This window comes from Rhipicephalus microplus, chromosome X (assembly GCF_043290135.1).
Source record: "Rhipicephalus microplus isolate Deutch F79 chromosome X, USDA_Rmic, whole genome shotgun sequence".
Lineage (NCBI taxonomy): Eukaryota > Metazoa > Arthropoda > Arachnida > Ixodida > Ixodidae > Rhipicephalus > Rhipicephalus microplus.
The window spans coordinates 61,532,349-61,541,765 of NC_134710.1; the positions used below are offsets into that span (position 1 = coordinate 61,532,349).

General features: G+C 49.1%; 35 non-coding genes across 35 annotated transcripts; all 35 read left to right on the forward strand.

Annotated features, from left to right (window-relative positions):
- Positions 1 to 528: 528 nt before the first annotated feature.
- On the forward strand, positions 529 to 602 carry TRNAI-AAU (transfer RNA isoleucine (anticodon AAU)). Its single transcript has one exon. It is a non-coding gene; the product is annotated as a tRNA-Ile (tRNA).
- A 349-nt stretch (positions 603 to 951) lies between these two features.
- Positions 952 to 1,025, forward strand: TRNAI-AAU (transfer RNA isoleucine (anticodon AAU)). Its single transcript has one exon. It is a non-coding gene; the product is annotated as a tRNA-Ile (tRNA).
- A 141-nt stretch (positions 1,026 to 1,166) lies between these two features.
- TRNAI-AAU (transfer RNA isoleucine (anticodon AAU)) lies at positions 1,167 to 1,240 on the forward strand. Its single transcript has one exon. It is a non-coding gene; the product is annotated as a tRNA-Ile (tRNA).
- Positions 1,241 to 1,377: 137 nt separating this feature from the next.
- On the forward strand, positions 1,378 to 1,452 carry TRNAI-AAU (transfer RNA isoleucine (anticodon AAU)). Its single transcript has one exon. It is a non-coding gene; the product is annotated as a tRNA-Ile (tRNA).
- Positions 1,453 to 1,589: 137 nt separating this feature from the next.
- Positions 1,590 to 1,663, forward strand: TRNAI-AAU (transfer RNA isoleucine (anticodon AAU)). Its single transcript has one exon. It is a non-coding gene; the product is annotated as a tRNA-Ile (tRNA).
- A 137-nt stretch (positions 1,664 to 1,800) lies between these two features.
- Positions 1,801 to 1,875, forward strand: TRNAI-AAU (transfer RNA isoleucine (anticodon AAU)). Its single transcript has one exon. It is a non-coding gene; the product is annotated as a tRNA-Ile (tRNA).
- A 137-nt stretch (positions 1,876 to 2,012) lies between these two features.
- Positions 2,013 to 2,085, forward strand: TRNAI-AAU (transfer RNA isoleucine (anticodon AAU)). Its single transcript has one exon. It is a non-coding gene; the product is annotated as a tRNA-Ile (tRNA).
- A 138-nt stretch (positions 2,086 to 2,223) lies between these two features.
- TRNAI-AAU (transfer RNA isoleucine (anticodon AAU)) lies at positions 2,224 to 2,298 on the forward strand. The gene has a single exon. It is a non-coding gene; the product is annotated as a tRNA-Ile (tRNA).
- A 137-nt stretch (positions 2,299 to 2,435) lies between these two features.
- TRNAI-AAU (transfer RNA isoleucine (anticodon AAU)) lies at positions 2,436 to 2,509 on the forward strand. The gene has a single exon. It is a non-coding gene; the product is annotated as a tRNA-Ile (tRNA).
- Positions 2,510 to 2,647: 138 nt separating this feature from the next.
- Positions 2,648 to 2,721, forward strand: TRNAI-AAU (transfer RNA isoleucine (anticodon AAU)). The gene has a single exon. It is a non-coding gene; the product is annotated as a tRNA-Ile (tRNA).
- A 137-nt stretch (positions 2,722 to 2,858) lies between these two features.
- On the forward strand, positions 2,859 to 2,932 carry TRNAI-AAU (transfer RNA isoleucine (anticodon AAU)). The gene has a single exon. It is a non-coding gene; the product is annotated as a tRNA-Ile (tRNA).
- Positions 2,933 to 3,069: 137 nt separating this feature from the next.
- TRNAI-AAU (transfer RNA isoleucine (anticodon AAU)) lies at positions 3,070 to 3,144 on the forward strand. The gene has a single exon. It is a non-coding gene; the product is annotated as a tRNA-Ile (tRNA).
- A 137-nt stretch (positions 3,145 to 3,281) lies between these two features.
- On the forward strand, positions 3,282 to 3,355 carry TRNAI-AAU (transfer RNA isoleucine (anticodon AAU)). Its single transcript has one exon. It is a non-coding gene; the product is annotated as a tRNA-Ile (tRNA).
- A 349-nt stretch (positions 3,356 to 3,704) lies between these two features.
- Positions 3,705 to 3,779, forward strand: TRNAI-AAU (transfer RNA isoleucine (anticodon AAU)). Its single transcript has one exon. It is a non-coding gene; the product is annotated as a tRNA-Ile (tRNA).
- Positions 3,780 to 3,916: 137 nt separating this feature from the next.
- Positions 3,917 to 3,990, forward strand: TRNAI-AAU (transfer RNA isoleucine (anticodon AAU)). Its single transcript has one exon. It is a non-coding gene; the product is annotated as a tRNA-Ile (tRNA).
- Positions 3,991 to 4,127: 137 nt separating this feature from the next.
- TRNAI-AAU (transfer RNA isoleucine (anticodon AAU)) lies at positions 4,128 to 4,201 on the forward strand. Its single transcript has one exon. It is a non-coding gene; the product is annotated as a tRNA-Ile (tRNA).
- A 350-nt stretch (positions 4,202 to 4,551) lies between these two features.
- TRNAI-AAU (transfer RNA isoleucine (anticodon AAU)) lies at positions 4,552 to 4,626 on the forward strand. The gene has a single exon. It is a non-coding gene; the product is annotated as a tRNA-Ile (tRNA).
- Positions 4,627 to 5,186: 560 nt separating this feature from the next.
- On the forward strand, positions 5,187 to 5,260 carry TRNAI-AAU (transfer RNA isoleucine (anticodon AAU)). Its single transcript has one exon. It is a non-coding gene; the product is annotated as a tRNA-Ile (tRNA).
- Positions 5,261 to 5,609: 349 nt separating this feature from the next.
- On the forward strand, positions 5,610 to 5,683 carry TRNAI-AAU (transfer RNA isoleucine (anticodon AAU)). The gene has a single exon. It is a non-coding gene; the product is annotated as a tRNA-Ile (tRNA).
- Positions 5,684 to 5,824: 141 nt separating this feature from the next.
- Positions 5,825 to 5,898, forward strand: TRNAI-AAU (transfer RNA isoleucine (anticodon AAU)). The gene has a single exon. It is a non-coding gene; the product is annotated as a tRNA-Ile (tRNA).
- Positions 5,899 to 6,035: 137 nt separating this feature from the next.
- On the forward strand, positions 6,036 to 6,110 carry TRNAI-AAU (transfer RNA isoleucine (anticodon AAU)). Its single transcript has one exon. It is a non-coding gene; the product is annotated as a tRNA-Ile (tRNA).
- Positions 6,111 to 6,247: 137 nt separating this feature from the next.
- TRNAI-AAU (transfer RNA isoleucine (anticodon AAU)) lies at positions 6,248 to 6,321 on the forward strand. Its single transcript has one exon. It is a non-coding gene; the product is annotated as a tRNA-Ile (tRNA).
- A 137-nt stretch (positions 6,322 to 6,458) lies between these two features.
- On the forward strand, positions 6,459 to 6,533 carry TRNAI-AAU (transfer RNA isoleucine (anticodon AAU)). Its single transcript has one exon. It is a non-coding gene; the product is annotated as a tRNA-Ile (tRNA).
- Positions 6,534 to 6,670: 137 nt separating this feature from the next.
- On the forward strand, positions 6,671 to 6,743 carry TRNAI-AAU (transfer RNA isoleucine (anticodon AAU)). Its single transcript has one exon. It is a non-coding gene; the product is annotated as a tRNA-Ile (tRNA).
- A 138-nt stretch (positions 6,744 to 6,881) lies between these two features.
- Positions 6,882 to 6,955, forward strand: TRNAI-AAU (transfer RNA isoleucine (anticodon AAU)). Its single transcript has one exon. It is a non-coding gene; the product is annotated as a tRNA-Ile (tRNA).
- A 349-nt stretch (positions 6,956 to 7,304) lies between these two features.
- Positions 7,305 to 7,378, forward strand: TRNAI-AAU (transfer RNA isoleucine (anticodon AAU)). Its single transcript has one exon. It is a non-coding gene; the product is annotated as a tRNA-Ile (tRNA).
- Positions 7,379 to 7,519: 141 nt separating this feature from the next.
- Positions 7,520 to 7,593, forward strand: TRNAI-AAU (transfer RNA isoleucine (anticodon AAU)). The gene has a single exon. It is a non-coding gene; the product is annotated as a tRNA-Ile (tRNA).
- Positions 7,594 to 7,730: 137 nt separating this feature from the next.
- TRNAI-AAU (transfer RNA isoleucine (anticodon AAU)) lies at positions 7,731 to 7,805 on the forward strand. The gene has a single exon. It is a non-coding gene; the product is annotated as a tRNA-Ile (tRNA).
- A 137-nt stretch (positions 7,806 to 7,942) lies between these two features.
- Positions 7,943 to 8,017, forward strand: TRNAI-AAU (transfer RNA isoleucine (anticodon AAU)). Its single transcript has one exon. It is a non-coding gene; the product is annotated as a tRNA-Ile (tRNA).
- A 137-nt stretch (positions 8,018 to 8,154) lies between these two features.
- On the forward strand, positions 8,155 to 8,227 carry TRNAI-AAU (transfer RNA isoleucine (anticodon AAU)). The gene has a single exon. It is a non-coding gene; the product is annotated as a tRNA-Ile (tRNA).
- Positions 8,228 to 8,365: 138 nt separating this feature from the next.
- TRNAI-AAU (transfer RNA isoleucine (anticodon AAU)) lies at positions 8,366 to 8,440 on the forward strand. The gene has a single exon. It is a non-coding gene; the product is annotated as a tRNA-Ile (tRNA).
- A 137-nt stretch (positions 8,441 to 8,577) lies between these two features.
- Positions 8,578 to 8,651, forward strand: TRNAI-AAU (transfer RNA isoleucine (anticodon AAU)). The gene has a single exon. It is a non-coding gene; the product is annotated as a tRNA-Ile (tRNA).
- Positions 8,652 to 8,789: 138 nt separating this feature from the next.
- TRNAI-AAU (transfer RNA isoleucine (anticodon AAU)) lies at positions 8,790 to 8,864 on the forward strand. The gene has a single exon. It is a non-coding gene; the product is annotated as a tRNA-Ile (tRNA).
- Positions 8,865 to 9,001: 137 nt separating this feature from the next.
- On the forward strand, positions 9,002 to 9,075 carry TRNAI-AAU (transfer RNA isoleucine (anticodon AAU)). The gene has a single exon. It is a non-coding gene; the product is annotated as a tRNA-Ile (tRNA).
- A 137-nt stretch (positions 9,076 to 9,212) lies between these two features.
- On the forward strand, positions 9,213 to 9,287 carry TRNAI-AAU (transfer RNA isoleucine (anticodon AAU)). The gene has a single exon. It is a non-coding gene; the product is annotated as a tRNA-Ile (tRNA).
- Positions 9,288 to 9,417: the final 130 nt, after the last annotated feature.

Sequence of the window (9,417 nt, forward strand, 5' to 3'; positions counted from 1 at the left end):
GCTGTCGGGTGTGTAGCTAAACAATTTAAAGACCAATTTATTGATGATGACCGAATGTGTACTGAAGGCGTATGGCCAGTGTTAGAAGCCGGACTTGCGACTCCGGCCAGCTAGCTCAGTCAGTTAGAGCGTTCTTGCTGATAACGCGAAGGTCGTAGGTTCGATCGCTGCGTAGGCCAGTACTTTTTGTTGTGTTCTACTGGCCGTCACCTGGTGTCGGCTGTGTAGCTAGACAATTTAAAGACCAATTTATTGATGATGACCGAATGTGTACCGAAGATGTATTCCCAGTGTTAGAAGCCAGACTTGCTACTCCAGCCAGCTAGCTCAGTCGGATAGAGCGTTTGTGCTAATAACGCGAAGGTCATAGGTTCGATCGCTGCGCAGGCCAGTACTTTTTGTTGTGTTCTACTGGCCGTCTTCTGGTGTCCGCTGTATTGCTAGTAAATTTAAAGACCAATTTATTGATGATGACCGAATATGCACCGAAGGCGTATGCCCAGTGTTAGAAGCCACATTCGCTACTCCGGCCTGCTAGCTCAGTCGGTTAGAGCGTCGTTCTAATAACGCGAAGGTCGTAGGTTCGATCGCTGCGCAGGCCAGTACTTTTTGTTGTGTTCTACTCGCCGTCACCTGGTGTCGCGTGTGTAGCTAGACAATTTAAATACCACTTTTTTGATGATGACCGAATATGCACCGAAGGCGTATGCCCAGTGTTAGAAGCCGGACTTCCTACTCCAGCCAGCTAGCTCAGTCGGTTAGAGCATTCGTGCTAATAACGCGAAGGTCGTAGGTGCGATCCCTGCGCAGGCCAGTATTTTTTTATTGTGTTCTACTGGCCGTCACCTGGTGTCGGGTGTGTAGCTAGAGAATTTAAAGACCAATTTATGATGATGACCGAATGTGTACCGAAGGCGTATGCCCAGTGTTGGAAGCCGCACTCGCTACTTCGGCCTGCTAGCTCAGTCGGTTAGAGCGTCGTGCTAATAACGCGAAGGTCATAGGTTCGATCCCTGCGCAGGCCAGTATTTTTTTTTTATTATGTTCTACTGGCCGTCACCTGGTGTCGGGTGTGTAGCTAGATACTTTAAAGACCAATTTATTGATGATGACCGAATGTGTACCGAAGGTGTATGCCCAGTGTTAGAAGCCGGACTTCCTACTGCGGCCAGCTAGCTCAGTCGGTTAGAGCGTCGTGCTAATAACGCGAAGGTCGTTCGTTCGAACCCTGCGCAGGCCAGTATTTTTTATTGTGTTCTACTGGCCGTCACTTGGTGTCGGGTGTGTAGCTAGACAATTTAAAGACCGATTTATTGATGACAACCGAATGTGTACCGAAGATGTATTCCCAGTGTTAGAAGCCGCACTCGCTACTTCGGCCAGCTAGCTCAGTCGGTTAGAGCGTTCGTGCTAATAACGCGAAGGTCGTAGGTTCGATCGCTGCGCAGGCCAGTACTTTTTGTTGTGTTCTACTGGCCGTCACCTGGTGTCGGGTGTGTAGCTAGACAATTTAAAGACCGATTTATTGATGACAACCGAATGTGTACCGAAGATGTATTCCCAGTGTTAGAAGCCGCACTCGCTACTCCGGCCTGCTAGCTCAGTCGGTTAGAGCATCGTGCTAATAACGTGAAGGTCGTTGGTTCGATCCCTGCGCAGGCCAGTATTTTTTATTGTGTTCTACTGGCCGTCACCTGGTGTCGGGTGTGTAGCTAGACAATTTAAAGATCGATTTATTGATTTCAACCGAATGTGTACCGAAGATGTACTCCCAGTGTTAGAAGCCACGCTTACTACTCCGGCCAGCTAGCTCAGTCGGTTAGAGCGTTCGTGCTAATAACGCGAAGGTCGTAGGTTCGATCGCTGCGCAGGCCAGTACTTTTTGTTGTGTTCTACTGGCCGTCACCTGGTGTCGCGTGTGTAGCTAGACAATTTATATACCACTTTATTGATGATGACCGAATGTGTACCGAAGATGTATTCCCAGTGTTAGAAGCCGAACTCGCTACTCCGGCCTGCTAGCTCAGTCGGTTAGAGCATCGTGCGAATAATGCGAAGGTCGTAGGTTCGAATCTGCGCAGGCCAGTATTTTTTTATTATGTTCTACTGACCGTCACCTGGTGTCTGGTGTGTAGCTAGACAATTTAAAGACCAATTTATTGATGATGACCGAATGTGTACCGAAGGCGTATGCCAAGTGTTAGAAGCCGGACTTCCTACTCCAGCCTGCTAGCTCAGTCGGTTAGAGCATTCGTGCTAATAACGCGAAGGTCGTAGGTGCGATCCCTGCGCAGGCCAGTATTTTTTTATTGTGTTCTACTGGCCGTCACCTGGTGTCGGGTGTGTAGCTAGACAATTTAAAGACCAATTTATGACGATGACCGAATGTGTACCGAAGGCGTATGCCCAGTGTTGGAAGCCGCACTCGCTACTCCGGCCTGCTAGCTCAGTCGGTTAGAGCGTCGTGCTAATAACGCGAAGGTCGTAGGTTCGATCCCTGCACAGGCCAGTATTTTTTTATTATGTTCTACTGGCCGTCACCTGGTGTCGGGTGTGTAGCTAGACAATTTAAAGACCAATTTATTGATGATGACCGAATGTGTACCGAAGGCGTATGCCCAGTGTTAGAAGCCGGACTTGCTGCTCCGGCCTGCTAGCTCAGTCGGTTAGAGCGTCGTGCTAATAACGCGAAGGTCGTAGGTTCGATCCCTGCGCAGGCCAGTATTTCTTATTGTGTTCTACTGGCCGTCACCTGGTGTCGGGTGTATAGCTAGTAAGTTTAAAGACCTATTTATTCATGACAACCGAATGTGTACCGAAGGCGTATGCTCAATGTTAGAAGCCGCACTCGCTACTCCGGCCTGCTAGCTCAGTCGGTTAGAGCGTCGTGCTAATAACGCGAAGGTCGTTGGTTCGATCCCTGCGCAGGCCAGTATTTTTTATTGTGTTCTACTTGCCGTCACCTGGTGTCGGGTGTGTAGCTAGACAATTTAAAGACCGATTTATTGATGACAACCGAATGTGTACCGAAGATGTATTCCCAGTGTTAGAAGCCGCACTCGCTACTCCGGCCAGCTAGCTCAGTCGGTTAGAGCGTTCGTGCTAATAACGCGAAGGTCGTAGGTTCGATCGCTGCGCAGGCCAGTACTTTTTGTTGTGTTCTACTGGCCGTCACCTGGTGTCGGGTGTGTAGCTAGACAATTTAAAGACCGATTTATTGATGACAACCGAATGTGTACCGAAGATGTATTCCCAGTGTTAGAAGCCGCACTCGCTACTCCGGCCTGCTAGCTCAGTCGGTTCGAGCGTCGTGCTAATAACGCGAAGGTCGTTGGTTCGATCCATGCGCAGGCCAGTATTTTTTATTGTGTTCTACTGGCTGTCACCTGGTGTCGGGTGTGTAGATAGACAATTTAAAGACCGATTTATTGATGACAACCGAATGTGTACCGAAGATGTACTCCCAGTGTTAGAAGCCGGACTTCCTACTCCGGCCAGCTAGCTAAGTCAGTTAGAGCGTTCGTGCTGATAACGCGAAGGTCGCAGGTTCGATCCCTGCGCAGGCCAGTATTTTTTATTGTGTTCTACTGGCCGTCACCTGTTGTCGGGTGTGTAGCTAGACAATTTAAAGACCAATTTATTAATGATGACCGAATGTGTACCGAAGGCGTATGCCCAGTGTTAGAAGCCGGACTTGCTACTCCGGCCAGCTAGCTCAGTCGGATAGAGCGCTCGTGCTAATAACGCGAAGGTCGTAGGTTCGATCGCTGCGCAGGCCAGTACTTTTTGTTGTGTTCTACTGGCCGTCTTGTGGTGTCGGGTGTATTGCTAGTAAATTTAAAGATCAATTTTTTGATGATGACCGAATATGCACCGAAGGCGTATGGCCAGTGTTAGAAGCCGGACTTGCTGCTCCGGCCTGCTAGCTCAGTCGGTTAGAGCGTCGTGCTAATAACGCGAAGGTCGTAGGTTCGATCCCTGCGCAGGCCAGTATTTTTTATTGTGTTCTACTGGCCGTCACCTGGTGTCGGGTGTATAGCTAGTAAGTTTAAAGACCTATTTATTCATGATGACCGAATGTGTACCGAAGGCGTATGCTCAATGTTAGAAGCCACACTCGCTACTCCGGCATGCTAGCTCAGTCGGTTTGAGCATCGTGCTAATAACGCGAAGGTCGTAGGTTCGATCCCTGCGCAATCCAGTATTTTTTTATTATGTTCTACTGGCCGTCACCTGGTGTCGGGTGTGTAGCTAGACAATTGAATGACCAATTTATTGATGATGACCGATTGTGTACCGAAGGCGTATGCCCAGTGTTAGAAGCCGGACTTGCTACTCCGGCCAGCTAGCTCAGTCGGTTAGCGCGTTCGTGTTAATAACGCGAAGGTCGTAGGTTCGATCGCTGCGCAGGCCAGTACTTTTTGTTGTGTTCTACTGCCCGTCAGCTGGTGTCGGGTGTGTAGCTAGACAATTTAAAGACCAATTTATTGATGATGACCGAATGTGTACCCAAGGCGTATGCCCAGTGTTAGAAGCCGCACTTGCTACTCCGGCCAGCTAGCTCAGTCGGTTAGAGCGTTCGTGCTAATAACGCGAAGGTCGTAGGTTCAATCGCTGCGCAGGCCAGTATTTTTATTGTGTTCTACTGGCCGTCACCAGCTGTCGGGTGTGTAGCTAAACAATTTAAAGACCAATTTATTGATGATGACCGAATGTGTACTGAAGGCGTATGGCCAGTGTTAGAAGCCGGACTTGCGACTCCGGCCAGCTAGCTCAGTCAGTTAGAGCGTTCTTGCTGATAACGCGAAGGTCGTAGGTTCGATCGCTGCGTAGGCCAGTACTTTTTGTTGTGTTCTATTGGCCGTCACCTGGTGTCGGCTGTGTAGCTAGACAATTTAAAGACCAATTTATTGATGATGACCGAATGTGTACCGAAGATGTATTCCCAGTGTTAGAAGCCAGACTTGCTACTCCAGCCAGCTAGCTCAGTCGGATAGAGCGTTCGTGCTAATAACGCGAAGGTCATAGGTTCGATCGCTGCGCAGGCCAGTACTTTTTGTTGTGTTCTACTGGCCGTCTTCTGGTGTCCGCTGTATTGCTAGTAAATTTAAAGACCAATTTATTGATGATGACCGAATATGCACCGAAGGCGTATGCCCAGTGTTAGAAGCCACATTCGCTACTCCGGCCTGCTAGCTCAGTCGGTTAGAGCGTCGTTCTAATAACGTGAAGGTCGTAGGTTCGATCGCTGCGCAGGCCAGTACTTTTTGTTGTGTTCTACTCGCCGTCACCTGGTGTCGCGTGTGTAGCTAGACAATTTAAATACCACTTTTTTGATGATGACCGAATATGCACCGAAGGCGTATGCCCAGTGTTAGAAGCCGGACTTCCTACTCCAGCCAGCTAGCTCAGTCGGTTAGAGCATTCGTGCTAATAACGCGAAGGTCGTAGGTGCGATCCCTGCGCAGGCCAGTATTTTTTTATTGTGTTCTACTGGCCGTCACCTGGTGTCGGGTGTGTAGCTAGAGAATTTAAAGACCAATTTATGATGATGACCGAATGTGTACCGAAGGCGTATGCCCAGTGTTGGAAGCCGCACTCGCTACTTCGGCCTGCGAGCTCAGTCGGTTAGAGCGTCGTGCTAATAACGCGAAGGTCATAGGTTCGATCCCTGCGCAGGCCAGTATTTTTTTTTTATTATGTTCTACTGGCCGTCACCTGGTGTCGGGTGTGTAGCTAGATAATTTAAAGACCAATTTATTGATGATGACCGAATGTGTACCGAAGTTGTATGCCCAGTGTTAGAAGCCGGACTTCCTACTCCGGCCAGCTAGCTCAGTCGGTTAGAGCGTCGTGCTAATAACGCGAAGGTCGTTCGTTCGAACCCTGCGCAGGCCAGTATTTTTTATTGTGTTCTACTGGCCGTCACTTGGTGTCGGGTGTGTAGCTAGACAATTTAAAGACCGATTTATTGATGACAACCGAATGTGTACCGAAGATGTATTCCCAGTGTTAGAAGCCGCACTCGCTACTTCGGCCAGCTAGCTCAGTCGGTTAGAGCGTTCGTGCTAATAACGCGAAGGTCGTAGGTTCGATCGCTGCGCAGGCCAGTACTTTTTGTTGTGTTCTACTGGCCGTCACCTGGTGTCGGGTGTGTAGCTAGACAATTTAAAGACCGATTTATTGATGACAACCGAATGTGTACCGAAGATGTATTCCCAGTGTTAGAAGCCGCACTCGCTACTCCGGCCTGCTAGCTCAGTCGGTTAGAGCGTCGTGCTAATAACGTGAAGGTCGTTGGTTCGATCCCTGCGCAGGCCAGTATTTTTTATTGTGTTCTACTGGCCGTCACCTGGTGTCGGGTGTGTAGCTAGACAATTTAAAGATCGATTTATTGATTTCAACCGAATGTGTACCGAAGATGTACTCCCAGTGTTAGAAGCCACGCTTACTACTCCGGCCAGCTAGCTCAGTCGGTTAGAGCGTTCGTGCTAATAACGCGAAGGTCGTAGGTTCGATCGCTGCGCAGGCCAGTACTTTTTGTTGTGTTCTACTGGCCGTCACCTGGTGTCGCGTGTGTAGCTAGACAATTTATATACCACTTTATTGATGATGACCGAATGTGTACCGAAGATGTATTCCCAGTGTTAGAAGCCGAACTCGCTACTCCGGCCTGCTAGCTCAGTCGGTTAGAGCATCGTGCGAATAATGCGAAGGTCGTAGGTTCGAATCTGCGCAGGCCAGTATTTTTTTATTATGTTCTACTGACCGTCACCTGGTGTCGGGTGTGTAGCTAGACAATTTAAAGACCAATTTATTGATGATGACCGAATATGCACCGAAGGCGTATGCCCAGTGTTAGAAGCCACATTCGCTACTCCGGCCTGCTAGCTCAGTTGGTTAGAGCGTCGTTCTAATAACGCGAAGGTCGTAGGTTCGATCGCTGCGCAGGCCAGTACTTTTTGTTGTGTTCTACTCGCCGTCACCTGGTGTCGCGTGTGTAGCTAGACAATTTAAATACCACTTTTTTGATGATGACCGAATATGCACCGAAGGCGTATGCCCAGTGTTAGAAGCCGGACTTCCTACTCCAGCCAGCTAGCTCAGTCGGTTAGAGCATTCGTGCTAATAACGCGAAGGTCGTAGGTGCGATCCCTGCGCAGGCCAGTATTTTTTTATTGTGTTCTACTGGCCGTCACCTGGTGTCGGGTGTGTAGCTAGAGAATTTAAAGACCAATTTATGATGATGACCGAATGTGTACCGAAGGCGTATGCCCAGTGTTGGAAGCCGCACTCGCTACTTCGGCCTGCTAGCTCAGTCGGTTAGAGCGTCGTGCTAATAACGCGAAGGTCATAGGTTCGATCCCTGCGCAGGCCAGTATTTTTTTTTTATTATGTTCTACTGGCCGTCACCTGGTGTCGGGTGTGTAGCTAGATAATTTAAAGACCAATTTATTGATGATGACCGAATGTGTACCGAAGGTGTATGCCCAGTGTTAGAAGCCGGACTTCCTACTCCGGCCAGCTAGCTCAGTCGGTTAGAGCGTCGTGCTAATAACGCGAAGGTCGTTCGTTCGAACCCTGCGCAGGCCAGTATTTTTTATTGTGTTCTACTGGCCGTCACTTGGTGTCGGGTGTGTAGCTAGACAATTTAAAGACCGATTTATTGATGACAACCGAATGTGTACCGAAGATGTATTCCCAGTGTTAGAAGCCGCACTCGCTACTTCGGCCAGCTAGCTCAGTCGGTTAGAGCGTTCGTGCTAATAACGTGAAGGTCGTTGGTTCGATCCCTGCGCAGGCCAGTATTTTTTATTGTGTTCTACTGGCCGTCACCTGGTGTCGGGTGTGTAGCTAGACAATTTAAAGATCGATTTATTGATTTCAACCGAATGTGTACCGAAGATGTACTCCCAGTGTTAGAAGCCACGCTTACTACTCCGGCCAGCTAGCTCAGTCGGTTAGAGCGTTCGTGCTAATAACGCGAAGGTCGTAGGTTCGATCGCTGCGCAGGCCAGTACTTTTTGTTGTGTTCTACTGGCCGTCACCTGGTGTCGCGTGTGTAGCTAGACAATTTATATACCACTTTATTGATGATGACCGAATGTGTACCGAAGATGTATTCCCAGTGTTAGAAGCCGAACTCGCTACTCCGGCCTGCTAGCTCAGTCGGTTAGAGCATCGTGCGAATAATGCGAAGGTCGTAGGTTCGAATCTGCGCAGGCCAGTATTTTTTTATTATGTTCTACTGACCGTCACCTGGTGTCGGGTGTGTAGCTAGACAATTTAAAGACCAATTTATTGATGATGACCGAATGTGTACCGAAGGCGTATGCCAAGTGTTAGAAGCCGGACTTCCTACTCCAGCCTGCTAGCTCAGTCGGTTAGAGCATTCGTGCTAATAACGCGAAGGTCGTAGGTGCGATCCCTGCGCAGGCCAGTATTTTTTTATTGTGTTCTACTGGCCGTCACCTGGTGTCGGGTGTGTAGCTAGACAATTTAAAGACCAATTTATGACGATGACCGAATGTGTACCGAAGGCGTATGCCCAGTGTTGGAAGCCGCACTCGCTACTCCGGCCTGCTAGCTCAGTCGGTTAGAGCGTCGTGCTAATAACGCGAAGGTCGTAGGTTCGATCCCTGCGCAGGCCAGTATTTTTTTATTATGTTCTACTGGCCGTCACCTGGTGTCGGGTGTGTAGCTAGACAATTTAAAGACCAATTTATTGATGATGACCGAATGTGTACCGAAGGCGTATGCCCAGTGTTAGAAGCCGGACTTCCTACTCCGGCCAGCTAGCTCAGTCGGTTAGAGCGTTCGTGCTAATAACGCGAAGGTCGTAGGTTCGATCGCTGCGCAGGCCAGTACTTTTTGTTGTGTTCTACTGGCCGTCACCTGGTGTCGGGTGTGTAGCTAGACAATTTAAAGACCGATTTATTGATGACAACCGAATGTGTACCGAATATGTATTCCCAGTGTTAGAAGCCGCACTCGCTACTCCGGCCTGCTAGCTCAGTCGGTTAGAGCGTCGTGCTAATAACGCGAAGGTCGTTGGTTCGAACCCTGCGCAGGCCAGTATTTTTTATTGTGTTCTACTGGCCGTCACTTGGTGTCGGGTGTGTAGCTAGACAATTTAAAGACCGATTTATTGATGACAACCGAATGTGTACCGAAGATGTATTCCCAGTGTTAGAAGCCGCACTCGCTACTTCGGCCAGCTAGCTCAGTCGGTTAGAGCGTTCGTGCTAATAACGCGAAGGTCGTAGGTTCGATCGCTGCGCAGGCCAGTACTTTTTGTTGTGTTCTACTGGCCGTCACCTGGTGTCGGGTGTGTAGCTAGACAATTTAAAGACCGATTTATTGATGACAACCGAATGTGTACCGAAGATGTATTCCCAGTGTTAGAAGCCGCACTCG